Source organism: Atheta coriaria, unplaced genomic scaffold (genome assembly GCF_025399875.1).
Source record: "Atheta coriaria isolate IRGN ID8LTWV9N9 unplaced genomic scaffold, Caltech_Dcor_3.1 hic_scaffold_5_pilon, whole genome shotgun sequence".
Classification (NCBI taxonomy): domain Eukaryota; kingdom Metazoa; phylum Arthropoda; class Insecta; order Coleoptera; family Staphylinidae; genus Dalotia; species Dalotia coriaria.
In genome coordinates, this window is record NW_027045447.1 from 5,200,242 (window position 1) to 5,215,114 (window position 14,873).

At 37.1% G+C, this 14,873-nt stretch overlaps 2 non-coding genes across 2 annotated transcripts; one reads left to right on the forward strand and one right to left on the reverse strand.

Moving 5' to 3' along the window:
- The first annotated feature begins 202 nt into the window (after window positions 1-202).
- TRNAD-GUC (transfer RNA aspartic acid (anticodon GUC)) lies at window positions 203-274 on the forward strand. The gene has a single exon. It is a non-coding gene; the product is annotated as a tRNA-Asp (tRNA).
- Window positions 275-988: 714 nt separating this feature from the next.
- TRNAD-GUC (transfer RNA aspartic acid (anticodon GUC)) lies at window positions 989-1,060 on the reverse strand. The gene has a single exon. It is a non-coding gene; the product is annotated as a tRNA-Asp (tRNA).
- Between the last annotated feature and the right edge of the window lie 13,813 nt (window positions 1,061-14,873).

Below are 14,873 nucleotides of genomic sequence, written 5' to 3' on the forward strand. Positions count from 1 at the left end.
ATAAATGTATGGTTTTATAATTCAATCGATTAATAAAGCCGTGCAATTAAACACATAAGAAACGACGAATGTTTGGGATAGTAAGGGCGTCGCTCATACGCTTATTGTAATTTTAAGGAGTACCTATATGCACTCTAATTCTATTTTTACCTGAATGATACACCTCAGCGCCGACTGCGATAAAATTGATTACCTGTACAGGTCCTCGGTAGTATAGTGGTCAGTATTCCCGCCTGTCACGCGGGCGACCGGGGTTCGATTCCCCGCCGGGGAGGCTTTTTATCATTTATTGTTATTATTTATAAAAATTTGTTAAAAATTTTCATTTTTGTTTATTAAAAAGTATAGGTAAAGGTTGTGTTGCCACTAATAACTTTACAGACTGATACTACTGCAACCAAATGGCAACGTCGCTTTCTACTCCACCCATCATAACCTAGTCTAACCTACAAAAGAATTCCTGCTTTTCTCCGAATTTATTAAAAGCTGTAATAAGTTAATGACGTCAGAATTGTTATCTTCGTCACTGCGTGTGCCGATAACTCATTCATCAGCAATATTACGTCCTAAGTAGATCCACATCATCACCACATTACTCATTGAATTACTTACGTGCAAGCATGATGCATGTTTAAACAGCTGCTTTAATTGACTCTAATATTCTTCTACTTTACTACAATCATTCTAGCCAACTGGTGGCGAGTCTCTGCGTTGTGACTCTGGCGTGCATGTGACAATGAATGACACGCGTCTAGCTCTGCCTGATGGCGCTAAATTATTCATAATTGAAAACTATGATTGGGTTTTTAATGATAATTAGGATTACTAGCATTCTTGTCGGCAATAGTCAAAGGAACTCGTGGAAGTGTGCTTCAATGTGATTTTAATTATCATCAGCTGTCAGTCTTAGATGTGGATAGTTGAATTGGTGTTATTGTTGATATTTTACCAATAAAAAATAAAAAGGATAACAAAAACCAAAAAGGACCTCCCCGGCGGGGAATCGAACCCCGGTCGCCCGCGTGACAGGCGGGAATACTGACCACTATACTACCGAGGACCTGTACAGGTAATCAATTTTATCGCAGTCGGCGCTGAGGTGTTTCATTCAGGTAAAAATAGAATTAGAGTGCATATAGGTACTCCTTAAAATTACAATACGCGTATGAGCGAAGCTCTTACTCTCCCCAATATTCTTTGTTTCTTATGTGTTTAATTACAAGGCTTTATTAATCGATTGAATTATAAAACAAGCATTAGAATGCCTAAGACACACTAAATAGTGAAAAGCGCATGCGCGAGGTACTTACGCCAACAAAAACTCAACATTTACCCAAAAATATAAATTTATCATTAAAATAAAATGATTAAATTATGTCAGCAGGTTTTGTGATGGCACTGAGGTCGAGGGTTGAGCATTTGGCGTAATGGTGTGGTCCAACTTTGCGCACAATGTTTAACTGCAACGCTCCGTCGTACAAATTGGAGGCACGGGTTGAGATTCGGTGTCACGTGGATGTCACGTACCTCGGCGCGCGCGACTGGAAACATTCGGTGCGAGGGTTGGCGCGTGGGTTGCGTAATTATCGAGTCAGCGAATGTGCGCTGCGACACAATGTCTGCGCGCGCTGGATGCTGAGAAAGGAGAGCACCGCAAAACCATGGAACGCGCGCACCCCTCGTTAGAGCACGACGATTCCCCGCCCGCCGCCGCCGCCGACGACGACGTCGACGATGGCTGTTGTCGCTGATTATACGTATAATGTTTGCGCGCACCCTCCCAGCGTGAACCAACGAGGGTTGGCTGCGGACGCACAGCGTATACATATCACCAACTCTCCGACGTGCAACTCTGCCAATGAGGCCAATCTCGTTTCGCAACATAACTGTAACGAAGTGCGAATGAAATGTAGAAGAAACGGAGCAGCAAGATGATTTACTTTTCGAACTTTGCGTTGACAAATGACAAACACGCATATAACATTAGTAAACAAAAAATGTAAGTAGATATAATTTAAATCATCTTGTAACACATTGTATATACACAGATCGAATGGTATTTCATCTTGGCTTTGATGAAGTTGTAATTTTTGATCATAAAGATCGAAGGTATCGCTTTGCACCGCGGGAATTTGACAAGTCAATTTTCTTCGCATTTGCGCGTGCGAACTTGTTAACTTTAACTAGTTAACAGTTAACGGTTTCATCATTTATGCAAAATCGGTAATATTTTACAGCTTCAATCTATTTCCAATCCAATTCAAAAACCAATTCGATTCTCACTACTTTTTCACATATCTCGCGAACTGTAATTTAAATCGCATGCTTGTTTCGCATAAACAATACAAACAATCTACTTTCCGACATAAATTTAAAACTTAACACTAAAATTAACAATTTTGAAACACAAAAAGTTAACTTTCAGCGTATTTTATAGTTTTGTACACAGTAAATGTATTTGTAGTCTGTTTATATTTTTTAAGTTTTATTGCGTTGTAATTGTAATTGCTACAATTATTCAATCAGGAACCGAGAGGGTTTTTTTGCTGGACGAGCGACGAGTCATTGCTTTAATCTTCTTTGTTTTTTTGAGGCTGGCAGTTTCGAAAGGAAGTGGAGTAACAAAAGGGTCAAGCAATATGCTGCACCGAAGCGCAGGCATGAAGACACGACGTAAAACAATTGGAACTCGTGCGACGAATTAATCTATTTAAGCGCATAGGCATTAAGTAACTAGTTAAACTTTTTACTTTACAGCCCACGCAGTAAATAATAACCGCGAAAAACAAAATACAAAAGAATCAAATGATTAATTTCTATTTATTCAATTAATAAAAATACAAATATTTTAAAAATATTTAAAAACATTTTAAGTTTTTAGCAGTTTAAGAAATATTTGTAATTGTTTTTATAACATACTGTATAATTAGATTTCTAGTAGGATAGTTGAATAAGTGAAGATGTATCGGACGTGGAACACGAGTTGAAAAACTGACAATTAACACTCATTACTCGTTCAAAGTGCGTCGCCGAACTGAATAGAGATGAATGAATCCACCGGACGGACAGATAGACGAACGGAATGGCGTTATTTCTAATTTTTTAATTCATTTGTGTTGTTCAGTGCACGCATTAATGAAACATGAACTCTCCTTGGATCAAGGGACAGCAGATGCACTTTTAAACCGATTAAAACTCAAGTCTAAGAATTAAACTAAGAATTTCAACTGAACACGTGCTAGATTTATTTATTAAATTTAAATATTATAGAAAATTTAATAATTCATATTGTATTGTCAATTTAAATGATCGACATCGTTAAAGTGAGTAAAATTGAGCAAAATTGTAAAATGTCAATTGTTATTAGTAATATAATATTCAATCAGATGTTTGAATTTATAAACGAAATCAGTATAACAGTTGGTATAGTTATAATGGTTATAAAATGTTCGATTATTGAATATTTATTAGTTTTGTTATAATCCAACGGTTAGAATTTTGAAGTGGGTTTCATTGACTCACTGATGTGCTTCTAGTGGCAATCTACCACTTCTGAAACGACTACCAGTGATGTGCTGCACCAAAGTTGAATTTCGAATCGCACAATATCATTGTAACACTGTTACTGCACTGATGGATGGCTGCAACCAACTATTCACCGCATCTTCTAGTGGTTGGCGAGCTATTGTAATGGAGAATACGCGGCTACAATCCAAGCGTTGTTTAGTTTTCTAATGAATTTAATAACAACGTGCGCGGCAGTGGAGGCAACGCTTTCTTGAAAGATTTGTCCGATGGCTTGCAGCTCGTGTTCTGTCATCGTATTCATTCCACCAGCTATTATTCTCATTATGCCGCGACTCTATTCTATCTATCTGTATAATATTGTATTATTTATTATAGTCGGAAGATGCCTTTGACTCTTGTTTGCTTCTTTATATCAATTTAATCCGTCGAACAGCACCTTCGTCTATAATCTTCCAACGGCCGGCATCGGCAGCCAGAAGAAAAGACTTGGAGGTGGGACGGCCGGCAAGCGGTGTGGACGTGTTTGTAAAATTGAATGCGTCGGCCACAACTCGCGCCTTCCCTAATAATTACGCGCACGACGCCGACATCGAACATTTTTCACCTGTGTGTATAATTCGGATCTGCTTGCCAACTTTGAAATATTCAAATGATTGTTGAACAAGAAAACAAAAGTCCACACATCAAACATCGAACACAGAAAACTCAAATATATTGCTGAGGAGACGCACAGACAGTGGATATAATAAGTCGCTGTCATATTAATACTTTAGTCGATGCATCAGAATTTCACAATGGCGAACGATGTTCGAAATAGTTGTAAAAACAGTCGGGGTGCCTGCGAGGCAGTCACAACACGCACATCGATCTCTTTCAAAAGCTGAAAAACTTTCAAATATTTGACTTGGAGTCGTTGTCACTGTGTTTCCTAAAAATTTCTTGAGATTTTCTTGGTACTACGGTAGCAGCCTGGATGGTACCCTGGAAGCGACTCACGCTGCGCGTCCGACAAGACCAACAACTCAAAGAATGCAAAGTTTACAGTTTAACTACGAAAGAATGAGCAGGAGACACCCCAAAAGAATACAACAATGAAAAAATAAAAGTCAAAAGATTTCAGACGTTAGTACATCAGTATTTCACCATTGTACTCATTGCCTTCGAAGTAATGAGCTTGAAATTTTACATTTGGTACAGTACTACTGTTCTGGCCACGCAATTTTCTCTTTCTGATAGCCTCAGAATGTTTCCAATCGATTCGTCACGAATTTCAAATTTTCAGGCTTTTCTAAAAAGGAATGCAATAATTATGACAATTCACAGGATGGTATTCCATAATCTACGAATTTTTGAATTTGTCATAGTCATAAATAAATTATTAGATCTGCAGAAGCAATTTTTGCAAAGCAAAAATTTTGTAGTTATAATGAAAAGATTGTCGGCATTTTTAGTTCAAACAACATGTAACATAATGATCTATTATTTACCGTCAAAGTTGAAGAGTTACCGAAGCGCGATCAAATTACAGGCTGATTTGCCGCGTGTAACTGCAGCCTGCCACCGTCTTCAACCAATCCACCGCGACTGTACTCCTACTTGTTTCATTTCTTTGCTTCTTCTTCCTCATCGACGTTTGATCTGCGCGTTAAGCATAATTTTTTTCCACACCAAGATTCCTAGCAATTAACCACAATGAATAGTTGCTTTGTTGGCACAGTTTACAGTAGTTTACACCTTTTTTTCGATCCTACCAAAACGCCTCCTCATTTTTACACCGCACCTCCTTGCAACGCCGATTGTTTTGTTCTTATTCTTCATGCATTGATGCCCACCCTTTTTGGTATTCTCTTTGGCCATCCTTCTAAGCATGATGATACAGATTGTCTTGCGTGTTGCACGTCCTGCTCTCCAATTATAAACATCGCTATGGTATTATTCTATTCTATTTATCTAGTGTTAATAGGTAGAAATCGTTATTAATTCTTGACACCCTGTGCTAGACACGACGGATGTGCAGCGAAGAGAACAGAAAACGCGGCCGCAACAGTAAGCAAAGTAGTTATTGATACACAATAATGAGGATGATAATGATGATTATCAGAAATATAATGATAGAGCTAGGCGATGAGGCGGCTTGTCTCTCTAGGCTTGGATCTTTGTTGAATTATGACGTTTTCATGCTGTGCCGGCTATCAATTTATACATTCATTATTTATTATATAAGAAGTTTTTGCGTATGGAATAGAATCACAATAATTTTTAATCTCTTTGCAAATTTTCTTCGATAAAAGGCTTTCTAATCATTTTAAAGTCAAAATCTAAACAGACAATTAAAGTAGATGAATGTGGAAATCACTTGATTAAAAATTAAGAAAACTACGTTTGAAAATACAAAAATGGCGTCGGTTTAAAAATTGTGTTACATTAATGTAATATTTGTTAACAATGTTTGCTTAGTATTATATGATTTTTTAATTCAAAAATCAGTTACATGTAAAAATAAAGTAACAAAACTTTGGCTAAAGCAAATATTAAATTTAATACTAATGATATTTCTCAAAAACTTCATTAATCTTCATCACAACATAATCTCTTAATCTTTAAAAACTTTTAACAACTTAAAACGTTTAAAGCTATGTTAAATTAGTGCAGCTTTAATTCTGTTCTTCAATTAGATGCTTAAAACGTTTTTTCAAACCCCGTCAACATCTGGCTGACCATCCTCACGTTTTCCATCCTTTATCTTGCTCAAAATGGTTCAAAACTGTTGACATTCGTCGCGTCGCAGTCTTTAAGAGATACAAAGCGTTAATTTTAACGACTCGCACTCACATAGCATATTCCTACATGGTGGTAACTTTTATCAAAAGTAGTGTCATGTCTTTGATGTACGACACAAATCAACCCCTCGTTGTGCGCCATTCGCAAGTCGTAAACGCCGCGTCGCCCCTTCGCACGCACATCGCACAAGTCGCCCGATATAGTTATCAAAAATACTTTAATGCGTTAATGTGTTGTTACGTGTTAATATTAAACATTATGGCGTTTCGAATTCGGCACGGCTCAAGGTGTGCGCCCTTTTTTTCACTTCGAGACACATTGATACATATGTTTGCGGTAGATATCTATATATAAACGGCACCACCTCATGTTGGCCACGATTGGGGGTAATTCATTTTCGTTTATGTAGACGGTACCTACGTGAAAGATTAAAAAATTCATCGGGCGAGCCTTTAGATTACGCATAAAATTTAGGGAAAGATGTCGGCTGCCTTTTATGCGTTTCTGACGTTTCGTGACACTCTGACACAAGGGATGATCGCAAAGGGTGTTGACACAATTAACAGCGACATGTTCCCAACATTAACGCATTAAGATTTTCAATGCTGCAAGGAAAAAAATTGAATAGTTTTGAATAAATCATTGCGGAATTAAATGCTCACTGACATTTACGACAATAGATTAAAATCAAATACAGTTTTAATAAGAAACATACTGTATATAAACGGTTACTTGTATTAAAAGCATAAAATTTAAATTTTCCATGTTAACAATTACTTATTATACCGTTTTTATGAACGATGAACAATTTAGTTAATGATGAAGCATGTCAGTAGTCATGATGGTCATGATGCTGGTCAAAGATGCTTGGAAAGCGTGCAAATTGCAGCTTCTTCTTCACTTTGCCCATAATGCACCATCTTAAACTTACCACCAAGCGCGTTCCACGTTCAATTCTTGACATTACGTGCAGTTAGTACTCACTTGTTCATGATTTACAGCGTGTGCATGAAAATTCCAACAAGAAAAAAATGGGCAGTAAAACGCTGAAAAGAATGGAAAACTAACACAGATAATAACAGCAGAATACGGAAACAGATAAACGACGTAGGTCGTCAGAATGGTGGAGAATGGGTTTTATTGCGTCGACGCAATAAATGCATTAGTAGTTTACGACTGCGAGACGAACGAACAGCACATGATGGATATATAACCCGTGATAATTTGATTGTGTTCTGTGCATTTGAAACGTTTAAATGTCGTCACACCACGAAAAATTTAACATTCATCGTAATATGCATGAAAATTAGGAATTATTGCGTTATTTTTGTTTTTATTGTTTTATATTTACTTGGATATATTTTATGCAACACACAATATAATCACACATAATTACAACCCTTGTGATTTTGTTCTCTTCAAATTTTTTGATCTTTGATGTTGATTTTCTATTATTTTACCTGTCAGACCAGTGCGATTGTTCTTCAGCCGCGTCTTGCTTGCCGGAGTAAATAAATTGTGCATCGTCACCGATTGTTATTGCGTTGTTAGCTGTGCGTCGACAATAGAGGCCGGAATTGAAATTAAATATCGTGCAAACGCTTTGCTCGCCGCCGAAGGAGTGAGTTATTAGCGCGCGTGTAAATTACACACGAACGCGCCGAAAACCGAAAAGAGAGGCGTATTGGTAGCACGTATCATGATTAACGTTTATTATCTGGTCATATTAAGGAAACGAGAAACCTGCGCCGCGCAGCCGTGAAGACATGTGAGAATTAAACGAGACGCGTTGAGGTGGAGCGCAAAAGGACGAAGACAGTTCAGTTCCACCTGCGGCGGTCAAATTATAGCTTGACGGTTTTTTCTTATGATGCGGCGCAGGCAATCCGATTGCGTTGCTGCTAAATGCATCAACCATAAAGCAGCGATATTACGCGGTGTAATTTTAATTTATTTGCCTTTAAACGCTGATTAAAACGGAGATAACTTACTAACATTTGGTTGCAAGCTTTTTATTTGTGTTTCAACTTGTAACTTATGATGTCACAATTATAAATTTGGAATTATTTTGCTCATTACATAACCAAAAGGTCATTTTACACAAAAAAAAATTCATTTTGGTTTTTTAAATAGCCAATAATTACTTTTAAATTAAAAATATTTGTAGCTAAAACTGAATATTCTTAACTTATTTTATGCTACGAGTAAATTTGGTTGCATACATTTTAGTTTGCTAAAATTTGCAAAACACCCGATATAAATTCACTCATAAAATGTGTCAACATTAGGTGTGTAAATGGTAAACCGTTAGTGTGGCGAAAGCAAAAGCAAAGCCAGCGGCCTGACGACAATAGGGTTTAAATATAATTTATTAAATATTTTTATGTGACCGTCGAGTAAACTGGGGCGGGTTGCTCAGACGTCAGCTTACACACTCACACATACATACACTAAAATTCCACCCCATTTCAAATGTGTTAATGGTGCAAATACGCGTGTAAATGTAATAGCAAATATTATTCAAACCTAAAACGCAAGGAAAAAATCATTTATAATCATATCACAGACAAATAATCAATAAAAATTACTTTGTATTAAATTTTACCCGAATTTAATGACATTTTTTAATGTCACATTAAATATTTTATTTAAACAGAGTGAAAAAGTTGTCATCCCGATAATTTTCTCATTTATAGGTACAACAATTTGTCAAAAGGGTTTGTTGGTAAAAGGGTTTAGAAAATTGCGCATTAATTGAATAAGCGACAAAGTACACATTTACAGTTATATTCTATATTCTATAGGTTTCCACGGCTCTACACTGAATGCACTTAGCGCAATGCGTTTGTAATTCGATACGATTTTCACCCGGCCGCGGCACCATTAATAAATCACCATTAATAATTCGCTTGCCGACTTTACGGTCCATTCTCTCATACGAAGAACAGGTTTAATCAAGGATTACGATCTGCGAAAGTAAACAACTCAATACAAAAGAAGGTATTCAATTCGCATGCGTTTTACGCATTCGATACCTGATTGTGAAAAGACGATCGTAAAAAAGCACAATATGGCTATACATTTACAAATTGAGCGGGTACATGTTGGTATGTAGGAATAGGAATATATCTAGTTGCACGATTTGGGGTTGTGGGTTGTAACTTGATTAGCCGATTTGTGCTGCACAGTTTGTTACTCGTGTTCGTGAGTGGATTTATCATTCATCATTGCGTTCGTTCATTGAAATAAGTAACCATCTTGTAATTCGATATTTTCGTGTAATTGCGTGGACGTTTCAAATTTATTTGCTTGAGGGTTGATTGTAACTGTGGTGGTTAATGTGTGCTTACAAACCAGTAACACAGTAGTTAAAAAAATTGTTTTTTTTTTTTAAATTTTAAAAGTATGCAATTTTTGGACATGCGAAGTAAAAAATACACATAGTAAGCATATTTATTTATTAAAAAGTAAATAAATTATAAATTGTGTGTATAAAAGTATAGTTTTACACACCAGTGCGTAAAATCACTACTTTTCGCACTACATATGACGAAAAACATAATAATTGCATAAAATGCTTTTTCTGTTGTTTAAAACTTGTTAAATGTTGTTAAATTTATTTGCTGCGTGGGAGGTTGGATAAAATTTCTATGACAACTCTATGCTTGTTAAATGATTGACATTGGCTTGCGCTGATACTCATAAATCTAGTCCGCTCCAACGAATTTTTACACATAACTCCTTTATTTCCCCACACACCACATTATACCACATCAGTTATTTATTTACACAAATGTGTGGCATTTATTTCCTCTCGTTAGTCTCGCGTCTTCGCCCGCCGATGTCACCGTGTCACACTTCCACGCGTTTTCCTCAATCAGCGTGTCGGGCACACTTTTCACGGGAATGCGCCCGAAATGTTCCCATTTACAAATTACTCATACATTCGACAAACACACACGCTTCCTTGTTTCCATCCGCATCGGCCGCCACCAGTGCATAAACCATGATATTTTTAGATGATCGCTGAATGAATGAACCGAAATACTGAGCGATGGTGCGTTTCAGGTTTATCTTGATGTGTGCGCATGCAACTCAAACACCATTACACTATTGGTTATGTCATACTTGGTGTTGCTCTGTTTGTCCGCATGCGAGCGCAGTGTATCTATCATAAGCATGTGTGTCGCGTTATTTATTTCGGCGCACATCAAACGATTTCGTATTTTACGAGAAACACGTCCAAGTGCCGCTTTAAGCATTGGTTTCATTCATAGACGTGCGCACGTCTTCTGGAAAAACTTATCGATGCGGGGACGGTAAACACATGGCTCTCCGACAATCGCAACTGATGTCATAACAAGTGAATTTGGTTAAATGCATGTTTGATTATTAAAATATACTTAAGTTTTTGTGATAATGTCGTGAGAATTAAAAAACTTGAATTTATATTTAATAACTTTTTAAAATTTGAAATGTGATCCCAAATGAAAGATTTAAAGTGAAATTTATTAGTAGCATCCGTCGAAAATGTATCCATAAATAATTCGAGAATACTCAAAATACAAATCCAATAATCCTGACAATTTGGCCCATGTCAACTCAATATCCGCGCTGTCAACGCGACCCAAAACGATCGCGAGAGCGGAAAGCTCATGACGCCGCTAAGCCAAAAAATCCTTTCCATACAAAATACATCTGGTCCTCATCGTCAGCACCCACGCCATCGTCACCTAAAACTTATACGTCTCCCGCTATTCAGCGCGTCAGCATTATTATTATTGCCCTCAAATGCCTCAGCTTTATGCATTCGGCATAAGGAAAACATGTCCAAATGTTTGCCGACTGTTTACATATAAACATTTAAACATTTTTCGACACTTTGCACCCTACGAAACTTACTTTAATTCCGTATTTTTTCCGTTTTGTGTTTTCTCCAATAATAACACACCACAATGACATAAACCAGCGGCACTGTCGCACAAATAACGTTATTATAACGACCGGAAGAAGCGGCAAGCAAAAAAGGATTGAATACCAAAAGTGAGAAAGCAATGAATCCGGATTTGTGTTGATGTTACAAAAGCTGCAAAGCAATCGGATATTTTGCAGTAATTTTTTCTATGGTTACGTGTTTGGTGTTTATACAGCGGTTTAAACGAATATAATGCAAGAGTAAGAAAGGTGTAAGCTCAGCGAGCAAATAAAGATGGTGCCCGAATAAATGTGGAAGGAGTTGAAAAACTGGATTACGCCGATCCTTTTCATCATAATCGCATATACAGGCAACTATAATGGAATTAAAGCAAGACGTCTCCTTTTACGATTTTCGTTTGATGGTGCAGCCCATTTTTGAACCCCAAACAAACTCAATCAGGTTATTTTTAAACTAGACGCGAAGTGAAAATGTTGATAGCTCACTAATTTATAGCGAATTAATTTTACTGCTCCAGTTTAATTAATCCGTGATGATGCAGCTAATTGAACGTGCTAATAATTTAAGTGCATTGTTCATCCAGTTGGAATTAAACTCTTTGCAAGAAGTTGCACGCGAGTAGACTAAGCGCTAATTACCAGCGGACGCGGTTCGTATTTAAAAAAATGTAAATATTTTTAATAAATTACGACACCTAGGACATATTTATATTATTTAATATGGCCGTGCCACTGCCATTTGTATGTAAATCGGGCGGCGTTCGTGCGGCCGCCTTTCTGCGGCTCTTGTGTGAATAACGCCGACACCGACCCGGAGCGCGCATAAAATAAAAGGGAAAAAGAATGAATTCGAAGCAAACATAATGAAGCGCGCGGCGGACTGGATGTGTGTACCGAAATTAATTTCGTTTCCACTTTTTTCATGCATAATTATGGTTTTTGAATAAAAAACAGGTCAGTGCAGCTCGCCTCATTGGATAGGATCAAATCTTTGGTGTATATTATGGGACGAATGGTGTTTTTAGATCTTTTAATAATAATAAAACATAAAACACAATAGGGGCTATATTAAAAATGTTAATTTTAAAATCTTAGTTTTTATTAAGTTCAGTAACAAATTATTAGCCATAAAATAAAATTTTAGCTATTTTCATGATTTTGATGATTTCAAGGAGTATTTTGACGTTATTTTTGCATTATTTTGAGCCGGCGTGGATTGATGTTGAAATTGGCCCGTGACATGTGCACACACATGTGCCCAAAGTCGAGAAATTGTCGTCTCGGGTAGGTAAATCTCCTCATTAGTACGACGTCCATAGTTACAGCTTACTCACTATAGCTACAAACCCGTCGAGTGTCTGATCACATCCACCTGGTTCCTGTTATTATAAATCAGGATATATCGGGTGATACTCACGATTTCTCTACGTAGGTATCTATCTCATAGTTGTTGTCTATTTGTTCTCGATTACATTAGGCTGTTTTTTTACTCAACTTGTTACTTGTTACTAATTTTAAACCGATGCAAAACACTTGAGGTTTTCGGTACTCATGGTTTTCCAGTATTATTTTATTTTCTCTTTTTGCGCTCGTTTACATTTCTCTTGGTCTGTTTTTTTATACACATTGTGATTTGTACACTTGGCAAAACTGTTCGCAACAAACGACGCTCACGTTTCGCAAACGGAGCGCAAATTGACCCAATATGATGAAAAACACGCGCGCTGCGAAACTCTCTCTCGCTACATTCAGACATCACCCTCGCTTTGCCACCCTCACCGCCAACCTATAAAATGAAAAAAAAAGCGATACACTGTACGCCAAATTTAGCGAAATAATTGCACTTTTTTGACGCAAGCAATTTTATTGTACCTATTTGTATTCGTTTCACGTTGCAAACTCCACGCAGCACAATTTACAAATATTTCTGCGCATTGCCAGCACCCACACATACATTTATCCAATATTAAGGGCTTTGTTTCAGTTATATCCTGTGGGCAGCAATTAAAAACGATAATTTTTAATAATCATCACCCTTCGTACTCTCGCACTCTCCCCAATTCTAACTGTAACATTTTTTCAGAGTGTGTGACACAACTTCATGAAGTGGGATTAACTTAATTACAAATGAAATTGTTTGCTGACTTTAATTGGAGCGTATTCTTACACATGTCACATCAATACAGTTTATTTCTTTTCCTTTCTAATGCATACGCTTACTTTTGCGGAAGGATTAATTTAATGTGTACATAGGCTCATTAACTTAATTAAACTTTAATTCTATTTTATCTACCTTACTTAAATGGTAATATTTAAGTCAAAACTATTTATACGCTTGGGTAGTGCTTATGTAACTGTAAATTTAATTAATTTTAATTTTATCGCAAGTGGCGCCATCTAATGATCAAATTTTAATTAATTTTTAATTTTTTGTTGCAGGATCTTAATTTGGTTGACTAGGTTCAACTGAATGAAAAGAATAAAAAACGTGTTCCACATTATACTCGTATAGGTATGTTGTTAGCTAGAGTAATTAATAGAGACAGTTTGTTAGATCTAAATCTTGTTTTCGGTCATTTCATCATTCGCCGACGTAAATATTTAATCAATTTCTATCCAGATTAATTAGACTTTATTTTTTCAATCAATATAGGTACTTTGGTAACCTGTACATCGCTGGACGCTTCGTTTAATCTCGTGGAACATGCACTCATCGATTTTTTCTCTTTTACTTTGATCGCCTTTGATCGCTTTTTCTGATCGACGCCGTTTGATCCTCTCGTCTCGCTGCTTTTCCTGCTGTACTCTTCGACATAGACGTCGCGGTTCATTTGATTCTTCCGTCGGCGTTTCCCGAATGTTTGTGTTTGCAAGCGCGAGCGACCAGGAAAGCGAGCCGCGATCAGGAGGCCTCTTAATTTATACAAAATATTTATGGAAATTAAATACTCTTTCGATCGCGATGCCGCAGGCATAGGTATAGTATCGGATGTGCGGCAAAGAGACGAGCAAAGACACAACTTAATCAGATGTTAATTAATTAGGAACAAGAAGCACGAAAGCGACCGATGTCTTCATTTCGGATTTCGGATTTCTGGTCACACGAAAATACCTCATGTGTTTTTTTTAATTTTAGTTTCAACTTTTGACTTTGCTGATTCCCGCAGAAATTCCCATACAATTATGCGACCACTTTAACAAATCGGCCAAAAATTAAGCGCTCACATTTTCAGCGTTTCGAGTATACATCGTGCTGTTTTTAAGTGATTTTACAACGGTTTATGACTGTGTGACTCGTTGTATGAGTACTTGAGCAGCACGTCGCATGTATGGGAATGTATGACATGAGGGTATGATTGCCGAACGCCGTGGGCGGTATGCTTTATCTTCTGCATCCCCCTCATAGTCAACTGTGCGCGCGAAGGAAATCTGGTTGTATAATCGGCGTGTTCCTTTCCGTTTCAATTGCGAGCCACTTTATAATAATAACAGTCAATTGATCAACATCTTTCTTCCTGGCGTTTGCATAAAAACGTGGTACTAGAATGTTTATTTTAAACAGGGGATAATTCACTTGAAAGCCACGTCGAGATTGCGGAGGGTTGCAGAATTGTGATTATGAGGTGATT